Below are 21725 nucleotides of genomic sequence, written 5' to 3'. Positions count from 1 at the left end.
TATTGTTACTCCTTACAATCTTCCTCTTGATATGTGTATGTCTAAACCTTATATGTTCTTAGCTGTTGTGATACCAGGTCCTTCTAATCCTACAACTGGTATTGATATTTTTTTACAACCTTTGATTGACGATTTGAAGAGGTTGTGGAATGGTGTCTTGACATATGATATTGCTCGGAGAGAAAATTTTATGATGAGAGCTGCATTAATGTGGACCATTAATGATTTTCCCGCTTATGGGATGTTGTCAGGATGGGGCACCCATGGTAAATTAGCTTGTCCTATTTGTATGGAAGATACAAAAGCATTTACTTTAAAATTTGGCGGGAAAGCATCGTGGTTTGACTCGCATCGTAGGTTTTTACCTGCTGATCATACATTTAGAAGGAACAAAACTGCATTTATGAAAGGCTATGCAGAAAGTCTAGGACCCCCGCTTAAATTGACATCAGAACAAGTTTGGAATAAAGTAAAAGATATGCCAAAGGTACATGTTGTTAATGGTGTGGCTTGTAAACCACAAGGTTCCGGACAATGGCACAATTGGACAAAAAGATGTATTTTTTGGGATCAACCGTATTGGAAAGATAATCTTTTGAGATATAATCTCGATGTTATGCATATTGAGAAAAATTCTTTGACAACATATTTAATACTGTGATGAATGTGAAAAGAAAAACAAGATAATGACAAAGCCAGAAAAGACATAGGTATATATTGCAGACGACCAGATTTGTTGTTGGTGGAACAAAACGGCAAGACCCTGAAACCTCGTGCGAATTACACTTTATCTACTGATGAAGCCAAATTTGTTTATCGTTGGATCAAAGAGCTGAAGACGCCTGACGGTTATTGTTCTAATTTGGCAAGATGTGCTGATGTGGAAAATGGGAGGATGCATGGGATGAAAAGTCATGATTGTCATATATTTTTAGAGTGTTTACTTCCTATTGCCTTTAGTGCTTTACCGACACATGTATTGAACCCACTTATTGAAGTGAGTCAATATTTCAAGAATTTGTGTTCTTCAACACTCTATGATAAAGATCTCATCAAGATGGAAATGACAATCCGATCATTCTATGTAAGTTGGAGAAAGTATTTCCTCCTGGGTTTTTTGATTCCATGGAGCATCTCTCAGTGCATCTTGCAAGTTAAGCTAGGCTTGGTGGACCAGTTCAGTATAGATGGATGTATCCATTTGAAAGGTGATATATATATACATATACTTGATTTTCAATATACTTCAACTTATATATACATGGAGCTTATTGTACATCTCTTTGTATATTATAGGTTCATGGGTTATTCAAAACGGTCGGTGAAAAACAAAGCTAGAGTTGAGGGCTCAATTTGTTCATCTTACCTTCACCGTGAAACAACACACTTTTGTTCTCATTATTTCAACAACGAAACGTTGTCACCAGTTAACGGAAGAAACGCTACTGATAGTGTTATACGTCATCCACATGCTTTATCAGTTTTTTGCTTGTCTGGTCATCATGCTGGTAGGGATTTTCCGATTTTCTGGCCAACCGACTGATGTTCTCATTATTTCAACAACGAAACGTTGTCACCAGTTAACGGAAGAAACGCTACTGATAGTGTTATACGTCATCCACATGCTTTATTAGTTTTTTGCTTGTCTGGTCATCATGCTGGTAGGGATTTTCCGATTTTCTGGCCAACCGACAAAGTATTTAATGCGGCACATGTTCACGTTTTGATTAACTGCACTGAAGTTAAACCATACATTGAGTACGTTTCAAATTCCTCTTCATATTAATTATATTTAATTATATGATTAAATTGATATTCACCATATATATGGTCATCGATCAGGGCATTTTTAAATACGGGACAATCATCTGATGATATACATTCAAATTTCCCATTATGGTTTCAACAACAAGTGCATCTCGAAGAACAAACTCCTATCAACATCCACTTAAGGCACTTATCTATGGGCCCGAGTAGAAGTTTCAAAGAATGGCACACCTATTACGTCAATGGATACAAATTTCACATTGAATCTTGGAGTGAAGGAAAAGAAATAATTAATAGTGGAGTTTGTATGAAAAGTGTCTCTGATAGTGGTGTAGTAGATGATTTCTATGGCATAATTGAGCATATTTACGAAATTGACTACACGTTCCTAGATTATGCGAAAAAAGTGGTGTTGTTTTACTGTAAGTGGTTTGATCCATCTAGCAGAGGAACTAAAATAAATTTGATATCCAATATTGTAGACATTCGTATGAGCAAAAAATATCCACGGTTTGATCCATTTGCCCTGGCCCATAATGTAAGACAAGTCTATTATGTTCCTTATCCATCAACTGTCAGAAGCAAACAAGGTTGGTGTGCTGCAATCAAAACAAGACCAACGAGTGGAATCGAAGAAGTTGAAGCAGGTCAAAATGAAGAAGTTGCATTTCAAATGGATGAAATGTCAAATTTGGATCATGTGATTGGAGATAAGACTATTAGTCAACTTTGTCATGAGTCGCACATTGGAGAAGAAGTTGATGAACAAGAAATAGATGAATTAGAGAATGATGAAGGCAATGACTTAATTCACTCATCAAATGACGACGACGATGATGAAGACGAAGAAAATTAATTAATTATATATATACAACATCCACTTAAGGCCCTTATCTATGGGCCCGAGTAGAAGTTTCAAAGAATGGCACACCTATTACGTCAATGGATACAAATTTCACACTGAATCTTGGACTGAAGGAAAAGAAACAATTAATAGTGGAGTTTGTATGAAAAGTGTCTCTGATAGTGGTGTAGTAGAAGATTTCTATGGCATAATTGAGCATATTTACGAAATTGACTACACGTTCCTAGATTATGCGAAAAAAGTGGTGTTGTTTTACTGTAAGTGGTTTGATCCATCTAGCAGAGGAACTAAAATAAATTTGATATCCAATACTGTAGACATTCGTATGAGCAAAAAATATCCACGGTTTGATCCATTTGCCCTGGCCCATAATGTAAGACAAGTGTATTATATATATATAGACATGGCTTCAGTGTCGGGAGTAGGAGGATCAGGAGGTTCGGATGGATCGGGAGGAACAGGAACGGCGGCAATACGAGGAATATCCAAAACATCACGTGGTAAGAAAAAAGTTGCTAAACGTGTTGTTAATGACCCATCTCTCATGCCGATGCCGTCCATTGGTACTAGTGGTGGAGCTATTCCTCTATATCCGGAGGTCCCAGTAGAGCCTTATACCTTAGACGAAATAATGGATCCCGGATGTGTTGATTGCTACAACCGCATTGTCATCATTCCAGAAGGAGATGGGTATGTAAACTATGATTGATTAAATATTTCATTATTATTGCAATGTAATTACATTATTAATTTTATTAATTTATTTTTATATTTAATTTGCATATAAACTTTGAAGATATCTTCCTTTTAAATCATCTGCAAAGGCAATTGCTGAAGTCATACAAGAGAAATATAAAAAACCATGGTTGTCTTGGGGTGAGATAAAAGAGGATAAGACACCTCAAATTAGGGAAGTTGATCAGTTTTTACATTGTTTCAAAGTAAGTCATTAGATTAATTTATTTAATTACTATTTATTTATACATTTGATTAATTTACTGAATTACTAATTATATTTTTAATATTTTTTAAATTTCAACAAACAACAGACCAAATGCACTTGGAAAAGAGAGCATGATGCCGCAGTTTTGGCTTCATTTGACCATCGCTTTTCAAAGCGTCTCTCATCTATGTTGGCTTACGCACGTAATAAGGGCGAGGAAAAACGGCCTAATTGGATTGGTGAAAATGTTTGGACTGCTTTGTGGAGGAAATGGAACACAAATGCTTACAAACAGAAGAGAGAAAAAGCAAAGACTAATAGAGCATCTGAGAGGGGTACCAGTACTCATAAGGGAGGTTCCATGTCTGCTGGAGAAATTAAATATTATATGGTAATTTATTATTATTTATAATATATATCTATTAATTTATATTCAATTAATCATCACATTTCACCAACTTATAAACTTGACATTAATTTAATATTTTAGGAAAAGCAACTTGGAAGGGAGGTCACTCAGGCTGAGATACATCGCTATCTTCATGTTAATCCTGGAACAAAAGAGTATACTGATGAATTATCAAAAAATATTGAGGTAATTATTATATATTAATTGTTATATATTAATTAGATTTATAAATTATTATATATTAATTATTAACTATTTTATTTTTTTATTTTTTTATTTTTAATATAGGAACAACTTGAACAAATCATGAAAGAATGGGATGATCATCAAGCTACTCTTCCTCCTGCTCAGCGAGCTGGTCCAGTGCAGCGGAAACAATATGAGACCGCAAGTTTTATGCACATCAGTGGTGGCAAGTACAAAGGGCGTGTGCTGGGTGCCGGTAGTTTATCATCAACCTTTAAGAAAGGTCCAACCGGCTATATTCAGACTGAGACGTCTTCTTCTTATGCTAGTACGGATCGATCTCATCGTCCGTCGATAGATAATGATCTTGACCAGTTAAAGAAGCAAGGGGCAAGTGAGCAAGAAGAAAAGACACAACAGCTGATACAAGCCGCAATTGATAAATTGAATGAGGAGTGGAAACAAAAGTTTCAAGAGCAGCAGCAGCAGTTTCAGCAGCAACAACAATTTCAACAACAACAATTTTCATTTCCTCCTGTGTTTCATCAGCAGTTCCCGCCTCGGCCTCAATACTTGCCTCAACAACCACTATTCCAGCAGCAACAAAATTACTCTCAATACTCCCAACAGCAGCAACCGCCTCCAAATTTCCAACAGCAACACCAGGATCCTCCGAACTCTGCCTTCCAGCAAGTACAGCAGCAGCCGCCAATGTTTCAACAACAACAATATTTTCATAATTATCCGTATGTTCCGTCCTCTTCACATCAAATTCCTCAACCTCAACCAGATCATCAAACTGCATACCGACCAACTATGCCAACAGCTGGGTTGATCAGACCAGATTTAAATCAACCTCAACCAGCTAGGGCTCCTCATTCGACTAGTGGTGGTGCCATTGAAGATGAAATTCAATTTCAAACCATGATGTCTCCTCCAACACAAATTAATAATACTTTTGAGGGACTTCTTTCGTCGGGCATGGCAGGAAATAATGATGGTGTGAGTGGAGCTGATCAGAGGAATTATTATGAGGATTGATGTCATCTAAATAATTTCATAATTATTTTTGGGTTGTATGAACACATATTAATTATGTTGTCTTAGTTAATTATTGTGTGTTTCATTTTGCGTTTGTAAGACATTATTTATAAATTTTGGGTATGTAAGACATTATTTGTTAATTTTGGAATGCATGTTTTATTTGATTTTGTGGTAATTAATTTAATTATTATTAATATTATATTTTTATATATAATATTTATTTTTATTTTAATATTTAATTTTATTTAAATTTTAATTTAATTTTAATTTTAATTTTTTTTATTTGTAATTTAAATTAATCTTTAATTATAATTATAATTTAAATATTTTATTTTAAATTTAACTTTAATTTTTAATTATATTCAGATTAGTTTATTATATATTAAATTTATTTTATAATGATATTATATTTTAAATTTAATTATAATTATAACTTAATTATAATTTTAATTTAATTACAATTTAAATATAAATTTTAAATTTATATTAATTTATTATATATAAAATTATAATACATAATTAATTTTGATTATAATTTTAATTTAATTATTATTTTAATTTAATTACAATTTAAATTTAAATTTTAAATTTATATTTATATTAATTTATTATATATAAAATTATAATACAGAATTAATTTTGAATTTAAAAAAATTAACTTTTTAATATACGTATTATTTTGTGGCGGCCTAAGCCCTCAAAAAATATTTTTTTTTAATCTGGAGGTCATTTTTGGCGGCCTAAGCCCTCACAAAGGAGGGATTTTGTGGTGGCCTGGGCCCTCACAAAAGCTGATTTTAAATCAGTCTGTCCTTTGTGGCGGCCTAAACCCTCACAAAGGCAGACTTTTGTGGCTGCAAAAGCCCTCACAAATGCCAACCTGTTTCAGGCACTTTGTGGCTGCAAAAGCCCTCACAAAATTTTGTGACCAGCTTCTTTGTGGTTGCCAAAAGCCCTCACAAAAGCCACCTTTGTGGCTGATTATACCCTTTTGTGAGGGCAAAAGCCCTCACAAAATGCTTGTTTTCTTGTTGTGGGATGAAAATGACCTAAATGTTAACCAAATGACGCAAATGAACTTATCGGATGCACAAAATTGGTTAAAAACCCTAATTGGACTAGACTAAGCCTAGGGAGGACGAAAATGACCTAAATGTTAATCTAATGTCACAAACACACCTATGGGATGCACAAGATTGGTTAAAAACCCTAATTGGACTAGAATTACTCTACGGAGGACGAAAATGACATAAATGTTAATCCAATGACACAAGCACACCTATTTGATGCACAAGATTAGTTAAAAACCCTAAATGGAATAGAATATGCCTAGGGAGGAAGAAAATGACCTAAATGTCAATCCAATGACACAAACACATCGATTGGCTAAAAACCCTAATAAGCATAGTGAAACAAACATACGTATTGGATGACCAAGATTACTTAAGAACCCTAATTGGAAAAGAATAAACCTAAGGAGGCAAAAATGGCCTAAATGTTCATCCAATGACACAAACACACATATTGGATGCACAAGATTGGTTAAAAACCCTAATTGGACTAGATTAAGCCTAGGGAGGACGGAAATGACCTAAATGTTAACCTGATGACAGAAATGAACTTATTTGATGCACAAGATTGCTTAAAACCCTAAATGTACTGAAATTAACCTAGGGAGGATGGAAATGACCTTAATCTTAATCCAATGACACAAACACACCTATTCGATGCAAAAGATTGGTTAAAAACCCTAATTCGACAAGAATAAGCCTAGGGAGCACGAAAACGACCCAAATGTTAATCCAATGACACAACCTCACCTATTGGATGCACAAGATTGGTTAAAAATACTAATTAAACTAGAGGAAGCCAAGGGAGGACGAAAATTTATCTAAATGTTAATCTAATGACACAGGCACACTTATAGGATCCACAAGATTGGTTAAAAACCATAATTGGACTAGAATAACTCTAGGTAGTACGAAACCGACCTACATGTTATCCAATGACACAAACACACCTATTGGATGCACAAGATTGGTTAAAAATCCTAATTGGACTAGAATCAACCTAGGGAGGAAGCAAATGACCTAAATGTTATTCCAATGGCACAAATGAACTTATTGGATGCACAAGATTGGTTAAAAATCTTAATTGGACTAGAATAAGCCAAGGGAGGACAGAAATGACCTAAATGTTAATCCAACGACACAAATGCACTTATTGGATGAACAAGATTAGTTAAAAACCCTAATTGAACACGAATAAGCCTAGGAAGGACAAAATGCCCAAGATTTGTTAAAAACCCTAAATCAGACTAGAATAACCTTTGGGAGGACGAAAATGACCCAAATGTTAATCAAATTACACAAACACACCTACGGGAAGCACAAGATTGGTTAAAACACCTAATTGGACAAAAATAAGACTAGGGAGGATGAAAATGACCTAAATGTTAATCCAATGACACAATTGAACTTATTGGACGCACAAGATTGGTTAAAAACCCTAATCATACTAGAATAAGCCTAAGGAGGACGAAAATGACCTAAATGTTAATTCAATGAAATAAACACACTTATTGGATCCACAAGATTGGTTAAAAACCATAATTGGAATAGAATAACTCTAGGGAGGACGAAAATGACCAACATGTTAATGCGATGACACAAGCACCCCCATTGGATGCACAAGATTTGTTAAAAAGCCTAATTGGACTAGAATAAGCATAGCGAGGACGAAAATGACCTAAATATTAATCCAATGACGCAAATGAACTTGTTGGAAGCACAAGGTTAGTTGAAAACTCTAGTTGGATCTGAATAACTCTATGGGGGATGAAAAAGACCTAAATGGTAATCCATTCACACAAACACACTTATTGGATCCACAAGATTGGTTAAAACCCATAATTGGACTAGAATAACTCTAGGGAGGACGAAAATGACCTACATGTTATCAAATGACACAAACACACCTATTGGATGCACAAGATTGGTTAAGAATCCTTATTGGATTAGAATAACTCTATGGAGGACGAAAATGACATAAATTTTAATCCAATGAAAAAAACACACCTATTGGATGCACATGATAGGTTAAAGAACACTAATTGGACTAGAATAAGGAAAGGTAGAGCACAAAAAAGAGCCAAATGTTAATCCAATGACACAACCACACGTATTCGATGCACAAGATTGGATAAAAATACTAATTAAACTAGAAGAAGCAGAGGGAGGACGAAAATTTATCTAAATGTTAATCCAATGACACAAATGAACTTATAGGACCTACATGATTGGTGAAAAACACGAATTGGACTAGAATAAGTTTAAGGAGGACGAAAATGACCTAAATGTTAATCAAATGACACAAATAAACTTAATGGATGCATAAGATTGCTTAAAAACCCTAAATGGGAGATGAGAAAAATGAGAAAAATGACCTAAATGTTCATCCAATGATACAAACACACGTATTGGATGCACAAGAATGGTTAAAAACCCTAATTGGACTAGAATAAGCCAAGGGAGTACAAAATTGACCTAAATGTTAATCCAATGACACAAATGAACTTATTGGATGCACAAGTTTGGTTAAAAACCTTAATTGGACTAGAGTAAGCCTAGGCAGGACGAAAATGACAAAAATGTTAATTCAATGACTCAAGTGAACTTATTGGATGCACAAGATTAGTTAAAAACTCTGAATGGATTAGGATAAGCCAAGGGAGGATGAAAATGACCTAAATTTGACAAGAATAAACCTAGGGAGGATAAACCTTAATTTGACAAGAATAAACCTTAATTTGACATGAATAAACCTAGGGAGGACGAAATTGACTTACATGTTAATCTTATGACACAAACACACCTATTGGATGCACAAGATTGCAAAAAAACCCTAATTGGACTAGGATAAGCCTAATGACGACAAAAACGACATAAAAATTAATCAAATGACATGAACAGACTTGTTTGACCCAATCACACAAAGACACCTATTGAATGCACAAGATTGGTTAAAAACCCTAATTGGACTAGAATAAACCTAGGGAGGACGAAAATGACCTAAATGTTCATCCAATGACACAAATGAACTTATTCGATACACAAGTTTTGTTAAAAACCCTAGTTGGACAAGAATAAGGCTAGGTAGGACGAAAATGACCTAAATGTTCATCCAATGACACAAACACACCTATTAGATCCACAAGATTGGTTAAAAACCCTAGTTGGACAAGAATAAGTGTAAGGAGGACGAAAATGACCTAAATGTTCAGCCAATGACACAAACACACCTATTGGATGCACAAGATTGGTTAAAAACCCTAACTAGACTAGAATAAACCTAGGGAGGACGAAAATGACCAAAATGTTCATCCAATGACACAAACACACCTATTAGATCCACAAGATTGGTTAAAAACCCTAGTTGGACAAGAATAAGTGTAAGGAGGACGAAAATGACCTAAATGTTCAGCCAATGAAACAAACACACCTATTGGATGCACAAGATTGGTTAAAAACCCTAGCTGGACAAGAATAAGTCTAGGAAGGATGAAAATGACCTAAATGTTCATCCAATGACACAAACACACCTATCGGATGCACAAGATTGGTTAAAAACCTTAATTGAACTAGAATAAACCTAAGGAGGTCGAAAATGACGTAAATGGTCATCCAATGACACAAATGAACTTATTGGATGCACAAGATTGGTTAAAAACCTTAATAGGACTAGAGTAAGCCTAGGGAGGACGAAAATGACAAAAATGTTAATCCAATGACTCAACTGAACTTATTGGATGCGCAAGATTAGTTAAAAACTCTAAATGGATTAGGATAAGCCAAGGGAGGATGAAAATGACCTAAATATCAATCCAATAACACAAACAAACCTATTTTATGCACAAGATTAGTTGAAACCCCTAATTAGAATAAAATATGCCTAGGGAGAACGAAAACAACTAAATGTTAATCCAAAAATACAAACATACTTATTTATGCACAAGATTCGTTAAAAGCCCTAATTGGATTAGAATCACTTTAGGAAGGACGAAAATGTCCTAAACTTTAATGCAGCGACACAAATACGCCTATTAGATGCACAAGATTGGTTAAAAACCTTAATTTGACAAGAATAAACCTAGGGAGGATGAAAATGACTTACATGTTAATCTTATGACACAAACACACCAATTGGATGCACAAGTTTGGTTAAAAACCGTAATTGGACGAGAATAAGCAAAGGGATGACGAAATTGATGTTAATGTTAATTTCAAGACAGAACCACGCCTTATGGATGCACAAGATAGGTTAAAAACCCTAATTGGACAAGAATAAGCTTAGACAGAGAACAAAAGTAACCTAAATGTTCATCCAATGACACAAACACATGTATTGGATGCACAAGATTGGTTAAAAACCCTAATTGAACTAGAATAAGCCAAGGGAGTACGAAAATGACCTAAATGTTAATCCAATGACACAAATGAACTTATTAGATGCTCACCATTTGTTAAAAAATTCTAAATGGTCTAGAGTAAGCCTAGGGAGGATGAAAATGACATAAATGTTAATTCAATGACAGAAACACAACTATTGGACGCACAAGATTGGTTAAAAACCATAAATGGACTAGAATAAGCCTGCAGAGGACGAAACTTCATTTAATGTTAATCCAATGACACAAAGACACCTATTGCATTCACAAAATTGGTTAAAAATCCTAATAGGACTAGACTAAGCAAAGGGAGGACGAAAACGACCTAAATGTTAATCCAATGACTCAAACACACCTATTGGTTGTCAAGATTGGTTAAAAACCTAGTTGGATAAGAATAAGTCTAGGGATTACGAAAATGACCTAAATGTTCCCCTAATGACACAAACATACGTATTGCATTCAAAAGATTGGTTAAAAACCCTAATTGGACTGGAATAAGCCTAGGGAGGACAAAAATGACCTAAATATTAATCCAATGACACAAATGAACTTATTGGATGAACAAGATTGGTTAAAAACCCTTATTGGACAAGAGTAAACCTAGGGATGACAAAAATTACCTAAATGTTAATCCAATGACACAAACACACCTATTGGATGCACAATGACACAAACACACCATTGGAAGGACGAAAATGACCTAAATTTTAATCTTATGACACAAACACACTTATTGGAAGCACAAAATTAGTTAAAAACCCTAATTGGACTTGAATAAGCCTAAGGATGACGAAAATGGCCTAAATATTAATCGTATGATATAAAAATACTAATTCGATGCACAAGATTGGTTAAAACCCTAATTGTATTAGAATATCTCTTGGAAAGACGAAAATGACCTAAATTTTTATCCAATGACATAAACACACCTATTAGATGCACAAGATTGGTTAAAAACCCTTATTGGACAAGAATAAACCTAGGGAGGACGAAAATGACCTAAATGTTAATCTAATGACACAAACACACCTATTGGGCGCACAAGTTTGTTTAAAATCCTTAATTCGACAAGAATAAGCATAAGGATGACGAAATTGGCCTAAATGTTAATCTAATGACGCAAACACACCTATTGGATGCACAAGATTGGTTAAAACCCCTAATTGGACAAGAATAAGCCTAGGGAGAGGACAAAAATGACCTAAATTTTAATCGAATTACACAAACATACGTATTGCATTCATAAGATTGGTTAAAAACCCTAATTTAACTAGATTACGCCTAGGGAGGTCGAAAATGACCTAATGGTTAATCCAATGACACAAATAAACTTATTGGATGCACAAAATTGGTTAAAAACTCAAAATGGATACGAATAAGCCTAGGGATAATAAAAATGACCTAAATGTCAATCCAATGACACAAATACACCAATTATATGCACAAGATTGGTTTAAAACCCTAATTGGACTAGAATATGCCTAGGGAGGACGAAAATTACAAAATGTTAATCCAATGATACAAACATACTTATTTGATTCACAAGATTCGTTAAAAATCCTAATTGGATTGTAATCACTCCGGGGAGAATGAAAATTACCTAAATTTTAATCCAATGACACAAACACGCCTATTGGATGCACAAGATTGGTTAAAAACCTTAATTGGACAAGAATAAACCTAGGGAGGACGAAAATGACCTAAATGTTAATCTAATGACACCAACACACCTATTGGATGCACAAGTTTGGTTAAAAACCCAAATTGGACAAGAATAAGCAAAGGGAGAAAAACAATGAACTAAATGTTAATCCAATGACACAAATGAACTTATTGGATGCACAAGATTGCTAAAAACCCTAATTGGACTAGAATACGCCTAAGGAGGACGAAAATCACATAAATGTTAATCCAATGACACAAACACACTTATTGGATGCACAAGATTGGTATAAAAAAAACTCTAATTCGTCTATAATAAGCCAAAGGAGGATGAAATTGACCTATATGTTAATCAAATGACATAAATGAACTTATTGGATGCACAAGATTGTTTAAAATCCCTAAGTGGACTCGGATAAGCCTAAGGACAACGAAAATGGCCTAAATGTTATTCCAATGCAACAAACATACGTATTGGATGCACAAGATTGGTTAAAAATCGTAAATGGACTAGAATAAGCCTAAGGAGGATGAAAATCACCTAAATGTTAATCATATGACACAAACACACTTATTGGATGCTTAAGATTGGTTAAAAACCTTAATTGGACTAGAACAACTCTAAGGAGGATGAAAATGACCTAAATTTTAATCCAGTGACACAAATACACCTATTTGGTGCACAAGATTGGTTAAAAATCTTTAATGGACTAGAATTTGCCTAGGGATGATGAAAATTACCTAAATGTTAATCTAATGACACAAACACACATATTGGGTGCTTAAGATTGGTTCAAAACCCTAATTGGACTATAATAACTCTAGGGAGGACGAAAAGAACCTATATTTTAATCCAATGACACAAACACACCTATTTGATGCACAAGATTGGTTAAAAACCCTTATTAGACATGAATATGCTTAGGGAAAACGAAAATTACCTAAATGTTTATTCAATGACACGAACACACTTATTGGATGCTTAAGATTGTTTAAAACCCGAATTGGACTAGATTAACTCTAGGGAGGATGAAAATGACAAAAATTTTAATCCAATGACACAAATACACTTATTGGATGCACAAGATTGGTTAAAAACCCTAATCAGACTAGAATAAGCCAAGGGAGTACGAAGATGACCTAAATGTTAATTCAATGACACAAATGAACTTATTGGATGCACAAGATTGGATAAAAACCCTAATTGGACTAGAGTAAACCTAAGGAGGACGAAAATGACCTAAATGTTAATCTAATGACACAAACACACCTATTGGATGCACAAGATTGATTAAAAAATCCTTATTGGATTAGAATAACTCTATGGAGGACGAAAATGACCTAAATTTTAATCCAATGACACAAACACACCTATTGGATGCACATGATAGGTTAAAAAACACAAATTGGACAAGAATAAGGAAAGGGAGATCACAAAAATGACCTAAATGTTCATCCAATGCAACAAACACACGTTTTGGATGCACAAGATTTGTTAAAAACCTTAATTGGACTATAATAAGCCTAAGGACGATGAAAATGACCTAAATTTTAATCCAATGACACCAACACACCTATTGGGTGCACTAGATTGGTTAAAAATCCTAATTGGACTAGAATAAACCTATCGAAGACGAAAATGACCAAAATGTTAATCTAGTGACATATACATACCTATTCGATGCACAAGATTGCTTAAAAACCCTAATTGGAATAGAATAAATGGAGGACAAAAATGACCTAAAAGTTAATCTAATGACACAAACACACCTATTGGATGCACAAGATGGGTTAAAGACCGTTATTGGAGTAGAATAAGCAAAGGGTGGACGAAAATGACCTAAATGTTATTCCAATGATAGAAATGACCTTAATGGACGCAGAATATTGGTTAAAAACTCTAATTGGACTAGAATTGCCCTAAAGAGGACAAAAATTCCCTAAATAGTAATCGAACAATACAAGCACACGTATTGGATCCACAAGATTGGTTAAAAACCATAATTGGACTAGAATAACTCTAGGGAAGACGAAAATGACCTACATGTTAATGCAATGACAGAAACACACCTATTGGATGCACAAGATTGGTTAAACCCCTAATTGGACTAGAATAAGCCTAGGGAGGACGAAATTGACCAAAATACTCATCCAATGACACAAACACACATATTGGATGCACAAGTTAGGTTAAAAACCCAAATTGGACTAGAATAAGCATATGGTGGACTAAAGGGACCTAAATGTTAATCCAATATAACAAACACACCTATTGGATGCATAAGATTTGATTAAAACCCTAATTGGACCAAAATAAGCCTAGGCAGGATAAAAATGACTTAAATGTTCATCCAATGACACAAATGCGCGTATTGAATGCACAAGATTGGTTCAAAACCGTAATTGGATTAGAATTACTCTAGGGAAGACAAAAATGACCAAAATGTTCATCCAATGACACAAACACACATGTTGGATCCAGAAGATTGGTTAAAAATATTAATTGGACTAGAATAAGCAAAGGGAGATTGAAAAAGACCTAAATGTTTAAAAACCCTAATTTGACAAACACACCTATTGGATGAATAAGATTGTTTAAAAACCCTAATTTGACAAGAATAAGTCTAGGGAGAATGATAATGACCTAAATGTTAATCCAATGAGACAAACACACGTATTGGATGTCCAAGATTGGTTAAACTCCCTAATTGGACTAGAATAAACCTAGGGAGGACGAAAATGACCTAAATGTTAATCCAATGACACAAACATACTTATTGGAAGCATAAGATTCGTTAAAAACTCTAATTGGATTAGAATAACTCTAGGGCGGACGAAAATGACCTAAATATTAATCAAATGACAGAAACACATATATTGGATGCACAAGATTGGTTAAAATCCTAGTTGGACTAGAATAAGCCTAGTAAGGATGCAAATGACCTTAATGATAATCCAATGACACAAATGAACTTATTGGATGCACAAGATTGGTTAAAATTCGGAATTGCACTAGAATAAGCCTAGAGAGGACAAAAATGAACTAAATGTTAATCCATTGACACAAATGAACTTGTTGGATGCACAAGATTGCTGAAAACCCCTAATTGGACTAGAATAAGCGTAAGGAGAATGAGAATAACAAAAATGTTAATCCAATGACACCAACACACTTATTGGATGCAGAAGATTGGTAAAAAAACCTCTAATTGGTCTATATTAAGCTTAGGGAGGATGAAAATGACCTAAATGATAATCAAATGACAAAAATGAACTTATTGGATGCAAAAGATTGTTTAAAATCCCTTAGTGGACTAGAATAAGTCTAAGGAGGATGAAAATGACCTAAATGTTAATCATATGACACAAACACACTTATTTAATGCTTAAGATTGGTAAAAAAAAACCCTAATTGGACTAGAATAACTCTAGGGAGGAGGAAAATGACCTAAATTTTAATCCAATGACATAAATACACTTATTGGGTGCACAAGATTGGTTAAAACCCTAATTGGACTAGAATATGCCTAGGGTTGACGAAAATTACCTAAATATTAATCTGATTACACAAACACACCTATTGGATGCACAAGATTGGTTCAAAACCCTAAATGGACTGCAATAACTCTAAGGAGGATGAAAAGGACCGAAATTTTAATCCAGTGACACAAACACGCATATTGGATACACAAGATTGGTTAAAAACCCAAATTAGCAAGAATAAGCTTAAGGAAGACGAAAATTACCTAAATGTTCATTCAATGACACAAACACACTTTTTGGATGCTTAAGATTGGTTGAAAACCCGAATTGGATTAGAATAACTCTAGGGAGGACGAAAATGACCTAAATTTTATTCCACTGACACAAACACACTTATTGGATGCACTAGATTGGTTAAAAACCCTAATTGGACTAAAATAAGCCTAGGGAGGACGAAAATGACCTAAATGATAATCCAATGACACAAATGACATTATTGGATGCACAAGATTGGTTAAAACTCCTAATTGGACAAGTATAAGCCTAAGGAGTACGAAAAAGACCTAAATGTTTATACAATGATATAAATGAACTTATTGGCTGCACAAGATTGGTTAAAAACCCTAATTGGACTAGAATAAGCCTAGGGAGGATGAAAGTGACCTAAATGGCAATCCAATGACACAAATGAACTTATTGAATGCACAAGATTGCTTAAAAACCCTATTTGGACTAGAATATGCCTAAGGAGGACGAAAATGACATAAATTTTAATTAAACGACGCGAACACACTTATTGGATGCACAACATTGGTTAAAAACCCTAATTGGTTTAGAATAAGCCTAGGAAGGACGAAAATGACCTAAATGATAATCCAATGACTCAAATGAAATTATTGGATGCACAAGATTGGTTAAAACTCCTAATTAGACAAAAATAAGCCTAGGGAGTACGAAAAAGACCTAAATGTTAATCCAATGATACAAATGAACTTATTGAATACACATGATTGGTTAAAACCCTAATTGGACTAGAATAAGCGTAGGGAGGACGAAAATGACCTAAATGGTAATGCAATGACCACAAATGAACTTATTGGATGCACAAGATTGCTTAAGATTCCTATTTGGACTAGAATATGCCTAAAGAGGACGAAAATGACATAAATGTTAATCCAAGGACACAAACACACTTATTGGATGCACAAAATTGGTTAGAAACCCTAATTGGTTTAGAATAAGCCTAAGAAGCATGAAAATGACCTAAATGATAATCCAATAACACTAATGAACTTATTGGATGCACAAGATTGGTTAAAACTTCTAAGTGGAGTAGAATAAGCCTAAGGAGGACGAAAATGACCTAAATATTAATCCAATGACACAAATGAACTTATTGGATGCACAAGATTGCTTAAAAACCCTAATTGGACTAGAATAAGCCTATTGAGGACAAAAATGACATAAATGTTAATCCAATGACACAAACACACTCACTAGATGCATAATGTTGGTTAAAAACACCAATTGGTCTAGAATAAGCCTAGGAATTACGAAAATGACATAAATGTTAATCCAATGACACTAGTGAACTTATAGGATGCACAAGGCTGTTTAAAAACCCTAATTGGACTAGAATAAGCCTAAGCATGACGGAAATGTCCTAAATGTTAATCAAATGACACAAACACACTTAATGGATGCATAAGATTGGTTAAAAACCACAATTGGACTAGAATAACTCTGCAGAGAACGAAAATGACCTACATTTTAATCCAATGACACAAACATATCTATTGGATGCACAAGATTGGTTAAAAACGCTAATTGGATTAGAATAAGCCTATGGATAACGAAATTGACCTAAATGTTAATCCAATGACACAAACACACTTATTGGATGCACAAGATTGGTTAAAAACCCTAATTGGACTAGAATAACTCTAGAGAGGATGAAAATGACATAAATTTTAATCCAATGACACAAACACACCTATTGGATGCACAAGATTGGTTAAAAGCCCTAATTGGACTATAAATAAGCATACTGAGGACAAAAATAACCTAAATGTTAACCCAATGACACAAATGAACTTATTGGATGCACAAGATTGGTTAAAAATCCTAATTTGACAAGAATAAGCCTAGGGAGGACGAAAATGACCTAAATGTTCATCCAATGACACAAACACACCTATTGGATGCACAAGATTGGTTACAAACCCTTATTAGACTAGAGTACGCCTAAAGATGACGAAAATGACATAAATGTTAATCCAATGACACAAACACACTTATTCGATGCACAAGATTCCTTAAATGAACTTATTGGATGCACAAGATTGGTTAAAAGCCCTAATTGGACTATAAATAAGCATACTGAGGACAAAAATAACCTAAATGTTAACCCAATGACACAAATGAACTTATTGGATGCACAAGATTGGTTAAAAACCCTTATTAGACTAGAGTACGCCTAAAGATGACGAAAATGACATAAATGTTAATCCAATGACACAAACACACTTATTCGATGCACAAGATTCCTTAAAAATCCTAATTGTGCTAGAATAAGCCTAGGGAGGACGAAAATGACCAAAATGTTTATCTAATGACACAAACACACCTATTGGCTGCACAAAATTGGTTAAAAACCGTAATTGGACTAGAATGAGCATAAAGAGGACGAAAATGACCTAAATGTTAATCCAATGACACAAACACACCTATTGGATGCATAAGATTGTTTAAAAACCTAATTGGACAAGAATAAGTCTAGGGAGAACGGTAAAGACCTAAATGTTCATTCAATAACACAAACACATGTATTGGATGCACAACATTAGTTAAAAACCCTAATTGGACTAGAATAAGGCTAGGTTGGACGGAAATGACCTAAATGTTAATCCAATGATACAAATGAACTTATTGGATGCACAAGATTGGTTAAAAACCCTAGATGGACTAGGATAAACCTAGGGAGGACGAAAATGACCTAAATGTTCATCCAATGACACAAACACACTTATTGGATGCACAAGATTGGTTAAAAACCCTAGATGGACTAGGATAAACCTAGGGAGGACGAAAATGACCTAAATGTTAATCCAATGATACAAATGAACTTATTGGATGCACAAGATTGGTTAAAAACTATAAATTGACTAGAATAAGCCTAGGGAGGATGAAAATGACCTAAATGTCAATCCAATGGCACAAATAAATCTATTGGATGCACAAGATTGGTTAAAAACCCTAATTGGACTAGAATAAGCCTAGGGATGATGAAAGTTATCTAAATGTTAATCCAATGACACAAACACACGTATTGGATGCACAAGATTGGTTAAAAACCACAATTGGACTAGAATAAGCCTACGGAGGAAAAAAATGATCTAAATGTTAATCCAATGACATAAACACGCCTATTGGATGCACAAGATTGGTATTGAAAAGAAAAATATGTTTAAACTTGCTCGTAGTTTTGTCTTCATAGTTTTATAATGCATCAAATTTTTGAAATTAGCAAGTTATGTCCAGTTTTCCGCATGTAATGTCAAATTTTCAAATCAATTAAAAGTACACAAATTAATTATTAAATAACTGGATTTTAACCAACTTTGAGAAGAAAAAAAATCGATTTTAAATTTGAATTTGTCGAAACTTGTTGCATAACCTAAAACTTTTTATTTAACCATAACCAATTTTATAATTGGTTTTAAACTAAAAAATAGATTTGGTTATAAATCTTAATTCATATAATGGTTTTAAAATGAATATAGTTTAATTTAAAAAAATAAAAAACAATTGTGCATAGCTCTAGAAACTATGCAGATAAATTAACGACTTCTGGTATATATATAATTGATTTTATTTAATAGGTTTTTATGCCTCCATTTATTAAGGAGGACTTATTCTGTAATAGAATAGAGCTTCATTTTTTTAGATTTTGTCTATGACATGATGTTTGTTATTGTCAATTGTTACACTCTTTTTTAGTGACCGCTGGTGTATATATAATTGATTTTATTTGATTGGATTTTATGCCTCCATTTATTAAGGAAGACTTATTCTGCAATAGAATAGAGCTTCATTTCTTTAGATTTTATGATGTTTGTTATTGTCAATTGTTACACTCTTTTTTCTCAATTTTTTGGTTTTATCCTATTGTGTTTTCAAAGAAGGGGTTTTTAATGAGACGATTGGGCATTTGAAATTTAATTTTTTTTCTTAGGTATTAGCCTACTCCCCCAAGTTTTATTTTTCTTATTGTTATTAATTTTGTTTATTAGGATGATGCAAATGATATATTGGTGTCTAAAAGTGTCAACATAGTTGGAATGGAATATCTTGGTAGTCATGTGATGTGATGTATTTGCACTCTAATTTTTTATTTTAAAAAAATAATCTAATATAAAATAGAATAATTTGATTACTATTGAATCTTTTAAAATTTTAAATTGTTTATCAATGAATTTTTTTAAGTATAAATATTTTAATTACTTATTTAATTTTTAGTATTTTTTATTAGTTTATAATATTTAAAAAATAAATTTAAAAAAGATAGTATATAATTGTTTCACAAAAATAATTTTATTATTTAAATATTATACTAATGATGTATGTATTAACACATGTCAAATAATAATGTGATCTTATTTATTAATATTTATGTCTTAAATATATGATATAATAATATTTATCTCATTGTTATATAATCATGTACATAAAAAAAAAAAACTATGATAATTTACATTCTTTCTGTCTTTTATTTTGACGATCAAACAATCATTTAAGAACAAAACTAAAAAAAGCTTAGGCAAACAATGTATATAATTTATTTTTTAGTTTTAGTTTAGATCCTTAATTTTTAAACTTTTCAAATGTATCTTCATCAATAAAAAGTTTCAATATTTTTTGTGAGTAGAAATAAAATTCGACACGACGATATAGTTTATAATACTCACTCATATGAACCGACTATTTGCGATTCAATGTGGTAAGAAGTTCAATTTGACCTTTTACTTTTTTATCGTAATCATTCTAATACAAAAACTCAAAACAATGTAGTCTTCTTTTTATTTGTCAAAACAGTATTTTACTTATTAATTTCTTTGGGTTATCATGTTACAAAAGGACTTACAAAAAAATATATTTGAAAGAACAGTACTTTATTATTTTACCATACTAATTATAATAATACTGTACTTTTTAAACTGAGAAAATCGCTTTAACATAAAAGATTTTATTTTTGAAAGAAAAATAAATCGATTAAATATTTAAAAGATAAAAGATTTATTTAAAAAGTTTTAAATAATAAGCTAAGTGATAAGTCATGTATTTTAGGGAAAAAAAATTAAAGCTTAAATATAATTTTTGTGAGATACCTTTTCTTAAAAATTCGTTTTGATTTTTATATTTTTGTAATTTATTTTTGTTCTTTAACTTTTATAAATGAGACTAAATTATTTTTTTACTCTTTTAACTTATTTTAGTCCTCTAACTATTTTCGTTCTATTTTGATCCCTCAATTATACTTTATTTTTTTAGTTAAGTTGGTTATTTCTGTTAATTTATGTCAAAAAAACGTTAATTTTTGTCATTTTCTTCATTTTTAGGTTAATTGGTAATGGAAATAAATGGACGAATATTTATTCCTTAGGTATCATGTTCGATTCCCACATAAATGAATGATCTTTTTCAATCAATTTTTTTTTGAAAATTCATCAAACCTATAACCTTCATACATAACTTTTAAAATCTATAACTTAGTCGAATCCATTACATTTCAAACGCATAAAAATGAAAAGAAAAAAAATCATCTTTTTAGTTCACAACGGATTCTAAACAAGAAAACTCACTACTCTTCACCAATCTCATATTTGTTTCTTAATTACTCAATTCATATCGCTTTAAG

This window comes from Cicer arietinum, chromosome 5 (genome assembly GCF_000331145.2).
Source record: "Cicer arietinum cultivar CDC Frontier isolate Library 1 chromosome 5, Cicar.CDCFrontier_v2.0, whole genome shotgun sequence".
NCBI classification, from domain to species: domain Eukaryota; kingdom Viridiplantae; phylum Streptophyta; class Magnoliopsida; order Fabales; family Fabaceae; genus Cicer; species Cicer arietinum.
The sequence above is the reverse complement of the archived record's forward strand: the minus strand, read 5'-3'. Positions refer to the sequence as shown.